At 64.5% G+C, this 16012-nt stretch overlaps 1 protein-coding gene across 4 annotated transcripts in view; it reads right to left on the bottom strand.

Annotated features, from left to right (window-relative positions):
- EVL (Enah/Vasp-like) overlaps positions 1–16012 on the bottom strand; it is a 116361-nt gene that overhangs the window by 15688 nt on the left and 84661 nt on the right. The window lies entirely within an intron of this gene.

Below are 16012 nucleotides of genomic sequence, written 5' to 3'. Positions count from 1 at the left end.
GCTTTCTAGCGCGGCGGCGCCACACCCACCCGCCCCCGAAGGCCTTATTTCCCCCACCAGGTGTGACCCGCCGTGGGCTGAGTCCTCTTCTCTGCTGGGCGGCCGTTTACAGGCCGGAAAGCAGCTTCCAGATTTGGCAGTTTCGGACACCCACTGCCTTGGCCATGGTTGGCCGCGTTCTCGGCCCCGGGACGGAGGACCCCGAGAGCAGCAGGTAAGGGCCCAGGGCTGGGTGGTCCTGCCCGGCCTGCTCCTGGCTCAGCGCCTCCTGCTGCTCTCGGGGGGATGCCTCAGATTCTCTGGAGAGGTGACCAGTGCGGTGTCTGGGTGGTGGTCTGGCACGTCGTAGGCGGGCAACAAACATTAGTTTTCTTTCTGCCTCTAAATGCTTTTTTGGGTTTTATTTATTTAATAGCATATCATTACGCGCTTTTCCACTGACTGTAGCTCTCACAGCCCTACGAGACAGCGCCCATGGGGACCGGTAAGAGGCGGGCCAACAGCCCGGGAAGAAGGGGCTCGCTCCGGGCCTCTCGAGGACAAGCGGCCGACTGCAGAGCCCACGGCCCGGGTCTGGAGCCCGCCCTTTTCCTGGCAGCTCTGGGCCCCGGACCCCCGGACCCGGAGCCCTGTCCCGCACCCGGTCGGAGGCCCCGCCCTGGGACTGAGGTCTCACGAGGTCCAGGTCTGGGCAATCCCAGCTGCCCAAAGCTGTCTGCGTCTGGGGGCCGCCTGGTCACCGGAACTGGTTCCCACCCCTCCCCTCCGTCAGGACCCCGGACAGCAGCCAGCTGCCCGCGCCGTGGTCGGTCTGGGGCAGCCTGCGCTCCAGCCCCTCTTCTGCCCGTTGGGCTGGACTCCTCCCAGCCCCCTCTGCCAGCCCACTCCCTCGGCCCTCGGTGTGTGTGGGGGTGTACGACAGGAGCCCTCTCAGATGCTCCTGCACGTGTGTCTCGTGGAGACGTATTTTAAGATGAGACAGGTGGACTCTTAAGACAGAGGGAAGGGACAAGACAACACTTGGTTGCCTAAGGCCTCCCATCCACTCATAAACTCAGAAACGCTTGTCTGTTCTGAGCTACAAGGGTCCCCGACACCGGAAGGTACAGTCCCTCCTTCTGGTTTAGAGGTGGGAGCTGCGGCCCGGGCAGGGGTCCGCCCCGTGCCCCCTGGGTGTCTGCAGTAGAGATCCCTGTGGCCATCCGGGCCCATTCCCCTCACCGGCCGGGCCGGCCCCCTGGCAGACACAGGGCGGAGGGCTGGGAGGAGGACCCCTCCCCCAGAACTGTGTAGGAGCCCTCGGGAAACTGCTGGTGCCGTCACCTGTGGGTGCTTCCGCACTGAGAAAGTCTCAGGGCGGGGCGCTGGGTGTCTGGCCGTCACTGCCGTCCGTCCTGGCATCCAGTTATCTGCACCCAGTGTGGTGCACTCCGCATTATTCAAGGCGGAGGCCATGCAGTTCTCCCGTGTGTCACAGAGTCACCTCCAGCCACGCCCCCCTCCAGGATCTAGGCAAGGAAGAGGGTGGGGACCCAGCCCCCGCCACCCCACTGCATCTCATTAGTCACAGAGTCTCACTGCTCCTGTGTCTGAGGTCCCACCAGAACCCACAGCCCCTCCGTCCCCACGTGGCCGCCCCGCATCTCCCTGCTGATTAGGTCCCTCATCAGTCTGTCCTGGAGCCTCTGCTTCCACTGCCCCCCCCCACCCTGCCCCCATCTCCCACACTGACACCGCAGCCTGCGAGCGCCGGAAACCCCTTACAGAGTCACAGAGTCGGTCCGAGCCCCGGGGAGCAAGATCCCAGCCCACCTGCAGCCGCGTCTCCCGGACCTGCCCCCACGCAGCCCTTCTGCGTCTGCTGCCTGCGGCTGAGCACGCGCCTGCTTCGCGGCTTCGCCTGCGTGGGCTGCTCGACCCACCCTCTTCCTCCGTCACCTGCCACGTCCCCCAGGCCCAACCCCGCAGTCGCGTGCCCCTTGCCACTGGGCTCTCCAGCCACGTGACAGGGGTGTGGGGCCGTGTCTTCCCTAGGGGAGCGTGCGCTTCCAGGGCCAGAGGCCACCCTCTGACCGGGCCTCCGTGCGCAGGCCGGGCTCACAGCAGATATCCGGTGTCCATTGGACCGAGTTGGCGAGGTTAGAGGGGACTCGGGAGAACAGAGCACAGGGGACGGAACGGGGGAGGCCAAGCTGGCTAGCTCCATGATCAAACGGCACCTGAGGCACGAGCCACAGAGACACAAGGCTGAGAAGGGACCCTCCAAGCGCCTGCCTGCTCAGGGGGGAGACTGCCGGGTGGGGGGAGTGCTCTGCCCACAGCAGGGGCCCACTGCAGACCGGAGGCCACGGGCAAGCCTAGGCGACGGGGCCGTTGACCCCGCCACCGTCACACGAGATGGTTTCTGGTGAGGTCCCTGGCCAAGGACGGCGGCGCTGGGCTCTGCACGCAGCTGTGGGCCAACTTCCAGAGTCACCTTCCGTGGTCCCCCGTGCCCCGCTCTGCGTGGCGAGTAAATGCACGGCGGACACTTGGAAGATCGCACTTGGCTGCCCCGTTCCACTCTGGACCAGACTGGGGCCCCTTTCTTGGGACCAGCGGTCTCCGTCAGGACCCGACAGGCGGTGGGTTTTCACGGGGTGGTGGCCTGGGGGCCACTGGACAGCGGGGACAGTGCTCGTGCCCCCGCAGTCCTTGCCGGGGAAGACAGACCCAGCCCCCACACCGCCCCCCGTTCCTGCCCGGGCTCCTCCGGACTGTTCCAGTGTGTACAAATGCCTGCCAGGTGAACCCGGAGCCGGGAGACCAGGTCTCCGTGGGAGTTCTGCCACAAATAGTGAAGAGCTGAGGGGAACCCCTCTCTGGGCCCCAGTTTCCAACACAGTGAGAAGGACGGAGCCGAGGCCACTGAGTCCTAACCCTCTCCAGTCTGAAGGGGCAGAAGGAGACACCAGGGGATGGACACAGTGGCTACCTCCGGACGGTGGGATTGTTTCCCTCTTTTCCAACTTCCAAACTGGGCAGAAGAAGGGTGCGTTATATCATAAAGACACGGACGCAAAGAGCCCCCAGAGGGACGAGCCCTCCTCTGCGACCCCACCCCTGGGAGGCTGGCCGGTGCGGGGTGCAGCCCGAGGGGGGCCGACAAGCCGAGCTGTCGCGGACACCTGCTCCTGAGAAAGGCCACCCCCCCGCGCCTGCCCATCAACATTCATGAGGCTCCGGGACGCCGGCCCCGGCCCCTGTGCGACAGAGGGACAGGGCAGGTTTCAAGTGAGCCTCCCGAAAGGATGGAACCTGAGCTCCCAGGAGCTCCCGAGACAAAGGATCCAGCGCCTGCTCGGTGAGCCTTGATGGAATTTCTGGCCAGCAAACGACAGCCACCTGGCCTGGGCTGGCAGAGTCCCAAGCCTCTCTGGGCTCCCCTCCCCGCTCTGCCATCTTTCTGCCTTTCCATCTTTCTCCAGAAGGTCCCTCCGTTCTGAGTTGACTTGGAACGACGCTTTGACACAGGGCAGCCTTCCTAGGCCAAGTCCCGAGCATGCGCTCCCCTCTCGTGTCAAGGTTCCTGCCGCCAACCAAGTGTCCATGTGGGGACAGAACCTGTGATCCAGGCCTAACACTTCAGAGTCACCTCGCCAAAGCCACACAGGAACTGCTGGCAGTCTTGGGACCAGTGCCCAGGACAGTGTCTCCCAGCCCAGGGCCCTGTCCACCCTGGCACATGGTGCCAGGCGGCCGCCTCCCCCCCGGGAAGCCGGGGCCCCAGCTCCCACGCTTGGCTCAGCAGCAGACAAACCCCGGCTGCCGCCCAAGTGTAGCACCAGTCGAGGTGCGTTCTTCAAGTGACCCCGGGGGAGTTTCTAGTGCCCCCTCCGCCCAGTCCTTACTAACGAGGGCAGGCCCCCAGCGGGCTGACGGGTGAGGCTGTTCGTCGGACTCAGAGCAGCAGAGCCAGCTCATGCGCCACCTACCACAACCCTGCAAGGGGCCCTCCTCCCCGGGCCCGCTGGCGTCGGTGCAACCCCACGGTGACCGGCAGTTAACAACGTGTCTAAGGGGCCGGCGTCTACCTGACCTGTGGGCCTGGAAGGTCGGCATGTGCTGACGTGGAGACCGCAAGGCCGCCGTCAGGGGTGCTCGCCCGGTGCACCAGCGAGGACAGGCCTTCCCACTGCGCCGAGGCCGGCAGGAGGCCGGCTGCGCCGCCCAGGAGCCGGCAAGCAGCAGCCCTCCCTGGCCCCCTCCGTGTGCAGAGGGGTCCTGAGGCCCAGCAACAGGGAGAAACACATCTGAAACGGCAGGGGAGCAGGGAGGAACCCCGTCTCCCAGCCTCCAGGCCAGGGTGCAGCCGACCACCCAGGCTGTGGTCGTCCGGCCAGCGACGTCCCCAGTGAAACAGCCCTCCCCCCTTTCCTCACACGCTGGTTTCAGGACCGACGACCAACCTCGACAAGAACCCAGAATACAGTGCAATAAACATCTGTCACACCTTGGCGACAAAGCTTCTTGGTACCATTTCTGTGAGTAATCTGCGCAGCTATCCAGGGCAGGGTCTATCAGACCTATCTTACAGCCGGGGAAACGGGGGCTCGGAGCGAGTGACTTGCGTCTCACGTGACCGGTGCTGCTGGGATAAGAGCCTGCGTGTCCCGATGCCCAGTCCGCGTGCTGCTGCTTCTGCCTGCCGCTCCTGCAAGGCCTGAGTGCAGACAGCGGCCCAGCCCTCCGACGGGCCAATGGCGGGTCCTGGGCCCCAGGGCCCAGAGCTCACCCCCCCACCCCCACCCCCGCGGCAGAAGGAGAGGCCCTGAGGGGCAGGAAGGAGAGGGTGGAGCCCCATCGTCACCTACAGTTCACTCTGCAGAGCACGGTGCAGTCGCAGTGGCAGAAGCAGAAGCAGTGGAAGGTCCACTCCCTGCTGACCATTACGGGCGGGCCCCTGGGCGAGGTCCGGGAGGCGCGCTCCTCGCATCCCGGCCACTTACCTCTCCTCCCGCGGCCGCCGGGCCCCTGCAGTGGGAAACCGATCCACGGCGGCCGTCAGATGGGCTTCGCGCTTCAATCTTTAATGCGGCTCCCGGCTAGCCTATCGGAGCCCTGTCGTCTGCCCGACTCCAGCGAGTGCCGGGGGGGTGGGTGGCGGCGGGGGCCCGGGGAGGGTCTGCCAGGGGAAGCCTCCTGCCGCGGCCCCCCCCCCCCCCCGTGGGTGATGGGACGAGACAGAGTGGGCAGGGAGCCAGGAGGGAACAGGCGGCAGGCCACGGGAAGGGCCCTGGGGCCCCGCTCGCCCGTTCCTGGGTCTCCCTTTCCTCACCCTCGCGCCACTGCTCTCTCAGCCGGCCACCGCTAGTCTCGTGCTTTCCTTCGCCAGCCCTGCCAGCTCCAAGGCCCGTGGGGATCGACCCTCCCACCTGTGTGGCCGCAGGCCTCGCTGCCGCCACACGTGCCTGTGGGCACAGTGGCTGTTCCCTCTGTGGGAAGCTTGCCCGCGTGCCCTGACCGGCACGCCCGCAGGGCCCCCCGGAGGCACCTGGGCCTCTGTGCCCGCGGGGCACTCCCTGGCTCCTCGCCCACCCACACTGGAGCTGCCGCTTGCTGCGCTCCGCGGGGAACCCCTCGGGAGCGAGGCCCACGCCCCGCCCCTCTCTGGACCTCGGCTCCCCGCTCAGGGCCGGGCGCAGAGTCTGCGGAGAACATCTATGGGACACTCCCAACTCGGCATCACCCCCAACTCCCCGTGTGGGAACCCCCGGCCAGCACCTTCTCCCCAAAGCAATGCTGGCTTCCCGGTCCGACTGTGGTTTCTCCTGCTTGCCACCCTCCACCTGTCCCCAGGAGACGCTGCTCCTCCCACAAACCATCTCCGGGGTCACCCTCTCTGCCCGGGTCCTGCAGGTGTGCTCTCTCCAGGGGAGGCTTCCCACCAGCCCGAGCTGGTCTCCGCCCAGGCTCGTGGCTGCGAGCCCAGCTCCCCCACGCTGCTCCCCAGCCAGGAAACCTGGGGTCCTTCTGGTTCCCCTGGGAAAGCCCGACTCACCTGGCCCAGACCCCGTCTCCCTCACAGTCCGCCCTCCTGGATCCCGACGGCTCCCTCTTCAGTCCCTCAGACTAAAACCAAATACGCAAACTACGCAGGAATTGGCAAGGTGTGACACGACTCCAAAGGAACTCGCCCTCCCCCACCCCCGCTGCCTCGGATGGGCACCCCTTCTCTCTGGCTTGGGCTCCTGTGACTGCCTTCCGCCGGTCCAAACCCTTCCCCAGACGTCTAACGTATCACTTCTAGTGCGCTCTGGGGCCGTGAGCAGCTGGTCCCTTTCCGTTTTTGGGACTCGGCCCACCCCCTGACCCGCGGTGGGGCTGAACTGGAGCGGGCGCAGCAGGTGCCGGCGGCGGCAGCCCCGTTTACCGACCGCCCGCTCACCGGGCTCCAGGCGCTGCTCCGAGCACAGGGGCTTGAGGCCACGTGGAGCCAGACCGAGTTCTGGCTCTGCCGTGTACTCTTTGAACTCAGGCAGGTGAGTGAATCTCTTTACCTCTGTCTTCCTGTCTGAAAAACTAGCAAAAGCACCGCTTGCCTTGGCACATGTATCAGTGACATGTTAGTATCCGCCTACATTTACCGTGCAACCCAACAATGCCGGTCTCTTTCCTTGTTAGGCTGTTCTGAGTGGTCAGCATCTCATGTGTGCATCTATTCAATTCTTTTTAGAAAACAGATTTTAGTTATTTATTTTTAGCGAGAGGGGAGGGAGAAAGAGAGGGAGAGAAACACTGACGCATGAGAGATACATTGATCGGTTCCCTCTCACACCGCCCGCCCCGCAACCGGGAACCTGGCCTGCGACCCAGGCATGTTCCATGGCTGGGAATCCAACAGGAATAGAACGGGCGATCTTTTGTGTGTAGGCCGGTGCTCAACCACTGAGCCACACACCAGCCAGGGCTATTCAATTCTTACGACCCGTCCCGCAAAGGGGGTAGGGGGATGGTGCTACCCTCACTCCCTGGGCCACGGACACCCAGACAGAGCGGAAGCTTGCCTGCATCAGAGTCGTGAGTGGTGGGCTCAGGGCCACACCCGGACCTTGCAGCCCCCACCCCACAGAGCTGTCACACAGAGCTTCCTCTGCCTCTTCAGGGGTCGCTCTGCAGTGGGTCGTGCTGTGAGATCTGCCCAAAGGAGAGGCCTCAGGAGCAGCACCCAGCGGTCAGAAGTCCAATTCGAGACCTGCCTGCCAGCAACGGACCGCTTCTGCTTCAGCGAGCGGCGCTGCTGGGGAGAAGCGGCCGGAGAGGCAGCAGGTGACCTCGCAACCGGGCGCGGGATGAGGGCTCAGCAGATCCTGAGTCAACGTCCCGCTTCCGGCCGGAGGGGCCGTGTCAGCTGGGGCCCGCAGACTTCCCCACGCCCCCAGGCGGGCAGTGCCCACACCCAGCAGGGCTCAGACGCCGGCTGAGTTGCCTGCCCCCCCTCTAGCTGCTGGGTGCCCCAGGAGGGGGGGAAAGACATTTCGACACCAGGGTTTGCAAAACGGAGTCAGGAGAGACAAGCGCTCCTGTGACCAGACAGACAGCTGGACCTGACCCCAGTTCTGCCCGAGCCCCACCTCCCAAGCCGGCAGGTCCCTGGGTCCGTGAGACCCAGGTCTTGGCTGAGAGCACCCACAGGGCCCTCTCTCACACCGCGAGCCTATCCCTTTGTTAGCTACGTGTATTTGTTTCCTCAACAAGTACTCGTCCCCAGTGTTCTACTCCATAGGAGGGAAGCAAGGGAGGAAAGCTACGCCCAGACCAGATGTCTGAGCTCAGCCAGCCCAGTGCTGGCCACTCCCGCCCCTGCTGCAGCAGAGGCTGTCCCCTGCTCTCCTCCACACCGGAATGGCCCTCCCGGCTTGGGGCAGGCGCCGACGGCGTGCCCCGGAGGCATGTGGGGAAACAGGGAGAGTGCTGACCGCTCCACCAGGGCGTCAGTTCTGCCGGTCAGTAACTCCAAACAGGGAAACACTCGGAGAAGAGAAAGTGAAGTCCGCACGAGTTCTTACGACAGACTTCCAAGGGCTGTGGAAACGGGGGGTCTCCTGGCCACATCGCCCACCAGACGGATGCAAGACTGCCTCCTGGCTGAGCTCTGAGGCCCACGGACACTCTCTGGGCTGGGCCTCCAGCGGCTCCAGCCTGGCCCTGCGGCTCTCCAGGAGGGCGCCTGCATCTTCCTGAGACGTGTACTCCTTCCCCGCCTTCCTCTGGCGGCCCCTGTGCCCATGAGCGGCACGTCCCGTCTCTGCCCTGCAGCCCTGCTGTCCTCTGAGGCCGGCCACCTGCCCAGGGAAGGCTCCTCCTCCGAGCCCTGCCTTCTACTAGCGCCGGAAGGTGCCAGTTTGCCGCCCCTGCTGGACTGTGAGCATGAGAGTCCCACCCTGCACGGATGCGTCCACGGCTCCATGTCCGCTCCTCAAACCAACCTGGTGAGCGGCTGTCATCGCCCTGGGGGATGTGCCAGCAAACGGAGTCTCGAGGCACGAACCACCCCTCTGATGGGCGGCTAAGCTGGGTCAGCCAGGGCTCTTCCACGGACCCCTCTCTGCCACCCCAAACGGGGCACCGTGTTTCTCTGCAGTGGGAGCAGGCAGGGGTGCCTACCAATGCCCAGGGGTCCTCAGAAAGCCACAGGCCAGCGCGCTGTACAGGCCGTCACTGACGCCCTCCAGGAAGAAGTCATGGCCGTAGCACGGAGTCTGAGCGGGGAGGCCGAGCAAGCCTGGGGCCCCGGGGCCTCCGAAAGCCACGGGCTAGCTGGGGACCCACTGGGGCCCTCCCTCCAAGTGCCAGCAGGGGCCGTGGTGCCAGGGCAGGGATGCAGGCCGTGAAGGCCTGGGGTCTTGGGGGCTCCTTCCTCACCGGTCCAGAGGAGCGTCCAGGCCCTAGAATATTATACTCAGAGGCTGCCCTTCGGTGCCTGGCCCTGCCTGTTCCTCAGACCACGCCCACCGCCCCGGAGGTACAGTGCCCTGGGAACGGCGCCAGGCCCCACAAGCTCTCTGCGCCTGCGTGTGCAGCGGTGTGTCCACGCACCGGTCCCGTCTTCTCGAACCGGCAGACCTGCACCCGTCCTTTCAGGCCCAGGCCGGGCACGCCCAGGCCAGAGGCTTTCCCAGTGACCATGTGGGCCAGCCCTGCCCTCCAGGCCCCGCAGGCCCCGCGGGCCCTGCGCTCCCTTGCCACGGCACTTGCCACGCTTGCTCTCTTCTCCGCCTTTGCGTACAGGTGCCTGGCTCCGAATGGATGCCCAGACCGAGTCTGCGCGTTCGCTCACCCCCGCGGCCGCTGAGCGAGGCGCTGGGGGCAGAGCCGTGGACGAGCGGCTCCCGGGACTCGGGTTCCAGAGGGGGGCCGTGGGAGAAGGCCCGGCGGGAAGAGAGGTGAAGTGGCAGGCGTAGGGGTGTGACCTCGCTGAGCAGGTGACGCAGGAGCAGAGGAAAGGACATTCTGGGCAGGAGGAGCACTGGGTGTGAAGGCCAGTGTCAGGAACATGCGTGGCCTGCTGGAGCAACAGTGAGGAGGCCGGTGTGACTGGAAGTGTGACTGGGTGAGGCCGAGAGCACAGGGGACATGAGTCAGGGAGCAGCCAGGGCCAGGGGCGTCCCCGCAGGCCCCTGGGAGGATCTGCATTTGACTCTGAGTGAGACTCAAGGCCCTGGAGGGCCTCGGGCGAGGGCGGAGCCAGACCCGGAAAGACCTGCTGGCGTGTGGGGAACAGGCAGCCCCGGGCCGAGTGGAGAAGCAGGTAAATCGGGCAGGTGGCTGTGGCGGAAACCCGGTCATCTGCCGAATGAGTAAGCGGACGAAAGGAGGCTGGCGGCGGACACACGGGCGGGGGGCAGGCCCTCCTGGGCTCACACCCCATCCACTCTCGAAAAGCAAGTGGTAGCCCAAGTTCAGCGCGTGGGTTTCTGAGTTCCCGGGGTGTTCACCGACTAAGACATCTGAGCTGGCTCTTACGTGGCAGAATGCTGACCCATGAAATTACCATTCTTTAGGAAAGACGTTATATATGCTAGGTGAGAAAGAAGAAACGAGATGCTAAGGCACCTGACTCTGGAAGGCGCAGGTGCTATAGAGACGGCCGGGCTAAATGCCTGTACCAACCGACCCACCACCAAGCTGGGCGGCAAAGCCGGGAGGCACGAGCCGACCAGACCAGGTCTCTCGAGAGGCCGGCCGCCGAGGACGCGACAACCCTCCTGCAGGTCCGACGGGCAGAGGCTGGACCTGGAACGAGAAGACTCTGGTGTGGCCTCGGGCAAGTCACTCACTGCTGTGAGCCCTCGCTCTTCCCCCTTGAGACGGGGACCCAACTCCTAACGTCTCCCTCAGTCTCAGGAGGAGGCTGAGAAGACGCAGAGAGACGAGGTCCAAGCGAAACAAGGTGTGGGGAGGAGGGGGCACGGGATTGGCCTCTGGGGGTCGCCGCTCCTTCCCACGCCAGTCATGACCCCGGCGTGTGGAGGAGCGAGACCCGAGGACAGTGTCTTGGGCCCGGGCGCTCCAGCAGCGGCCTGACTGCTTTCTTTTTCATTCCTCATCTGAGGATACGTTTACCGATTTTTTTAGAGAGGAAGGAAGAGAGAGAGAAAGAGAGCAAAACATCGATGTGAGAGAGAAACATTGATCAACTGCCTCCCACACCCACCCCAACCGAGGATCCAACCAGCAACCTAGGCATGTGTCCCGACCAGGGGTCGAACCCACAATATTTTGGTGTGTGGGACGACGCTCCAACCAACTGCGCCACCTGGCCAGGGCACAGCCCGAGTTTTATGGTGCTGACAGCTCAGAAATCACGTCCCCGTTTGTTTTATCATCCTAGCTTCACCTCACGGTAGGCGGTTATTACGTCCCCTTTAAAGACGAGGAAAGGAAGGAGCAGGGTGGTGGAATGGCTTGCTCATGGGGTTCCAGAGCTGCCACGGGCGACAGTCTGAGGGACAGGCCTGGCACCCTGTCATCTGTCCCCCGCGGCTGTGTCAGTCACCTGGGCTGCCCGCAGGCTGCTTACCGGGCCCAGCCGCGCGCCCAGCCCGGGGCACATCCGGCAGGCCCCACGAGGCAGCGCTCTGCAAGGACCCTCTGCTGTCTCGAGCCCTGGTCGGGTGTGGTGTCCCGGCCGACCTACGGAAAACCAAAGGCCTCCAAGACATCTTCCCACGACTGCTGGGGAGAGCGCCCGGGGCCGGCGGGAGGAGGAGGTGCTTCTTCCGCAGGGTGTGAAGTGCAAACACGCCGGCAGCTCTTCACAGGGAGACAGTGGTGGCAGCAGGATGTTCCGGAATTAGGGGCCCCCAGGAGGGACACACAGTCCCACCAACGTGCAGAGGGAGGCCCTCTCCTGGGACCACCAACCCACCAAGGTCGGCTTGTGCCGCCGGAACTCTCCCGACCATGCGGTCCTGCCCACCGGCGCGCAGTCCCGCAGGCCCGGGTCAAGCCCGAACAGCCCGGCCCCCAGGGTCCCACCCAACGCACGGGCTGCTGGCGTCACCCCAGGGGTTGATATGGTTGACTTTTCAAATATTTTTTAAAAAGCGACTTCGAATAGTTACAGCAATTGGCAGGGAACAAAGAGTCTTCACCAACACCATCTCATGCATTCCTCACAACAACCCTGTGAGGTAGGAACGGTCTCAGGGCGGTGAGGTGGCCTGTCCAAGGGCGCGCGCACGCCCTTGGCACGGGCCGGACCCGAACCGGGTCGGTCTGAGTCCACGTCCGATGCGCGCCCCTCGGGGCTCCGGCGGCGGCAGGGCGGTGGTCCCAGGGCCGTGGTGCTCCTCCGTGAGGGGCGGTGCGAGGCGGGCCAAGGTGACGGGTGCGATTTCTGTGTGAGACAGTTCCATTTGCCATGTCCCTCAATCACAGATAGCACCCCTCACCTTGCGCCCAGTGTCGGTCACGGGCACGGGCGAGCGGCAGCGCTGGTGCAGGAGCGGCGTCCGGGTCTGCGGGGGGCGCTGCGACGGCAGGAGGCGCCAGGCTTGGGAGCACAGGAAACAGACACGGGAGCAGACCGGTGGGCCCGTGTCACCCAGCACCTTGGGTGGGCGACAGCCCTGCGGCAGGGCGCCTGCCCACGGAGGGCTCACAGTCTAGGGAGCAAACCACGAGCTGCGACCCAGCGGGACGGCAAGGGGCGGGGTGCCCGGCGGGGGGCCGCCCGGTCTGGCGTGGTGCGACACAAAGCAGGGAGCACCGAGAGGAGGCAGGAGCCAGGCCACGAAGAGCCTTGCTGAGATGACCTTCAGAAAGGTCACATGAGAAACAAGTGCCCGCAGGGAGGACGGTTAAAGAAGGGGAGGGAGGCTGACCGGTAGGGCCCTGCTCCGACGGTAGGGCCCTGCTCCGACGCTCCGAGGGGAGACGACGAGGGTGTGGGGCTGAGGCAGTACCACCCCAGGGTGGGGCTGGGGCCTGGGCTCCGAGTCCCGTGGCCGGCCAGCGCCGGGGGTCTCGGTTTGCCCACCCACCCGATGCAGATGCAGCAGGAGCCCACGGCCTAGACAGAGGGCTGGTGTCCAAGGGTCCCAGGACAGGGAGGACCTTGTCTGATTTCCCGACCTGACCGGGTTCCCTCGCCGGGACAACGGGACGCGCCCGGTGGTGCTCGGGGTCAGGAAGGGGCACGAGCAAAGCCCCGTGGGGCCTGGGGAAGGGGGTTCTGTCACGCGGCCGGGAAGCCCTCACCGCGTCCAGGTGTTGGGGGATGTGAGAGGGAGCGGCAGCCCGGGGCACCCTGAAAACTGGCCACGGCCCCTCGTGTGACTTGCGAGAAGGCGGGCGAGGGCCTGCCTGCTCCCGGGCGCATCTCCGAGCAGAGGCCGCACCAGAAGCAGCTGGCCGGGCGCTGGGGAGGCGGCCACCGGAGGGCAGTGGGCGGCGGAAGGAGGACAAGGGCGTGGGGGTGGCACCAGGAGCAGCCTCCTCAGCTTTCAGGCGGGTGGTGCCAGGCCTGCTTCCTGCGTCTCGGGTGAGCCGGACGGCCCAGTTTATGAGGAGCAAAACTCGGCCCCGACCCTAAGCCCCTGTGCGGGACAAGGCGAGGGAACGGCTGCCTGTCGAGGGGCCCTGCCTGGCTCCTCCCCCTGCGTGTGCGGACTGTCCTCGGGTGCCAGCTGAGCACCCGGGAAGAGCGGGGAGGACACCCAGCCCCAGCCCCAGGAGGGCCACACCTGGAACCCACCAGCGGTGTTGCTGCAAGCAGGCCGACGGACAGACACAGCTCTACCGTCACATCCCGAGGGGCTGGTGGAAACAAGCACTTCGCCATGTGCCTTAATTCACCCTGCATGGGTGTCCACTGGGCTACCGGGTTTTTCTTCTTTTTCCCAGAGTCCCAGTGGGTATAAAAACATGAAACTATTCTGGTTGCATTAGGGTGTGGACCCTTGGAACTGCTCAAAATGACCACTTCGAAATTCACTGCGTTCCACCCCAAAACTGGAAGCACAGACGTCTCTGACGGCAGCGCTTCTGTCCCGGCTGTGCCGGGCCTTCCACTGCCGGCTCTACCGTTCCGAGGCGCCCACCCCTCGCCCTGTGCGCACCCTTTGAAGCATGTGGTGGTTGCGATCCTAGAAACTCACCAAGTACTAAAACTGGTAAAAAAAAAAAAAAAAAAAAAAAGGGCGAGGGAGAGGCTTCTTCTTAAACAGGGTTCAGCTCTGGCTCAGACAATCCTGTGTTTCACCGCCACGTGCGGGGGACACGCGGAGCCAGCCTTGCGCCCCGGGCAGACCCCCCCATCACCCGCCGCCCCTGCTGGGGACGACCCCCCCAGTCCAGCCCGGTGCCTGCCGGGGCTGAGACAGGCCTGAAACAACGTGCCAGGCGGTGGCCAACCGGGCCGTGAGCCAGACCCCTGACGCCCAGGCCAGGCTCTTGCCACACTCGAGGGAGCACCCACGGGGCCGAGCGGCCCAGAGATTCCCGGCTCTGCGGCAGGGGAGGCACGTGCTGTGGTCGCAGGGGACACGGTGAAGCCGCCGCCGCTGGTCGCCATCACAGCCCCTCACACCACGGTGTGCCGTGTGTCTCAGGAGCTTCCTTACCCCGCCATCTACTCATCCTCTCGCTCGGGGGCAGACACACCGCCCATTTCACAGACGCAGAAACCGAGGCCCAGAATCAGGCTGGCCAACTCCCCGCCACCAAGGTCTCTTCCACGGAGGACAACTAGACATTGTAGACGCCACTTGACGGCAGCTGGGGGAGGGAGGGAGGTGCATGTCACAGCCCCTCCAGCTGCACTTCTCAGCTGTGTGCACCTGCTGTCGGCAGGTTATGCCTCAGGTGAGGAAGAAAACACAATCCTTAGTGGGCTTAGGGGTTTCCTCCGCCGCAGCTCGCCTGCACAGGCAGATCAGGTCACGGCCAGCTAACCCGACGGGCAACCGCCGCTCTCGGCTGTGGTTTGGAATCAGGCCACTCTCACACTGTGAACCTACCGTGACCCCAACAAAGACATCGTTCAACCCGGGTCTGGGCTCTGAGTCTGAGTCACTACCCGACACTGCCAGGTTACTTCCTCATGACGGGCGGGCCACAGCTTTCTTCTACGAAAACAAGGTGAATGAATGGATTTTTTTGGGATTCTGTGGTGAATCTAATCAAGTCACTAGTTTTATCTAATTTAAGTGGTTGCTTTGAAAGAGTCAGTAGTCTGATTCAATTAAACCCCTTTTCTTTTCTTTCTTTTTCTTTTTTTTTGCCCCACAATGTATCCATGGGTGCAAATAAATACAGCGTAACTCGCGTATCCGGCGGCAGGTGAGGTAGTTCAGATCGGAACTTTAGCTCAGCTCCCGTTACTGCGAAGTTCAAGGCTCTCGGGGGAAAAATGCCTAGTGAACATTTGTTTGGCACCCACAACACTCCACGCCCCGTGCTGGCCGCTCCACGCGCCGTGGCTGAGAGGCTCCCCTACCACGCGCCCCGAGTCCACGGCAGAAAACCCACACGCCGGGAGCCGCGTCACTGCGGGGGAGCACCCCGGGGGTCTGTGCACGACCCACTCGAAGCACACTTGAAGTGTGCTCTTCATCACTCTAAAAAACTCCTCTCCGGTTTAAACAGGGGCCCACGGCCGCGGTGTGTCAGGACACGGGTGTCCAGAAGCCACCTCCGTCCAGGTCCTGGGCACCACATCTCCCCGCTCCCCACGCCCCAACTGTGGCCGCGGCAACAGCAGTGATGGTGACGGCGCTCGCAACACTAATACGGGGGGGATCAGTGCGCGTCAGGCAGTCTGCTGAACGGTTTACACTCCAGCTAAGATGCAAAAATACCCTCCCCACTTTAGAGATAAGGAAACAAAGCACAGAAACACAAAGTCACGCGTCCGTGGGCTCCTGAGCAGAAGCAGGACTCGCGCCCAGCCGTGGGGCGGGGGTCAAGGTCTGCAGCCCAGGGCGGGACCGGGTCCGCGGCTGCCGCCGCACACGCCCTCGAAGGCCGCAGTCCTCCCTCGAGCCGACACCACCAGCTCCCAGTGAAAGCCACACACACACTCCCGCTCGCTCCCTGCTTTAACTGACCTGCGCGGGGCCTTTGCTCAAGTGCCGCCCCGGCCCGTCCGCACCAAGCACCAAGCACACCCAAGCCTTGCAGGTCTTCGGGGCCTTTCACTGCGAGTCCCCGCCGCCTCCCGCTTCCCTTCCAGCCTCTCCCTCCCTCCGTGGGCCCAGGCCCGCGGGAGCGCTGCGGTGCCGTTCTCCCAGCACATACCCAGCCACACGGCCGGTGCTCGTATGTGTGCTGCTCCCTCCCCTCAGGCCCGCTCTCCCCCGACCCAGTGACCTCCTCCTCACCCTCCGCGTGTCACCACCCGGCAAAGCCTCCCCTGGCGGCCCATGCGCACACGTGTCACAGGACACTGTAACCTGTTAGGAATCTGTCTACTCCCAAATACGAAGTGCCTTTGAGGGGAAGGGCTCGTCCATGCACTTCCTGCGGA

Source organism: Phyllostomus hastatus, unplaced genomic scaffold, assembly GCF_019186645.2.
Source record: "Phyllostomus hastatus isolate PE091 unplaced genomic scaffold, TTU_PhHast_1.1 phas_scaffold_501, whole genome shotgun sequence".
Classification (NCBI taxonomy): domain Eukaryota; kingdom Metazoa; phylum Chordata; class Mammalia; order Chiroptera; family Phyllostomidae; genus Phyllostomus; species Phyllostomus hastatus.
Note: the sequence above shows the minus strand (reverse complement) of the source record. Positions and strands in the feature narration are given on the sequence as shown.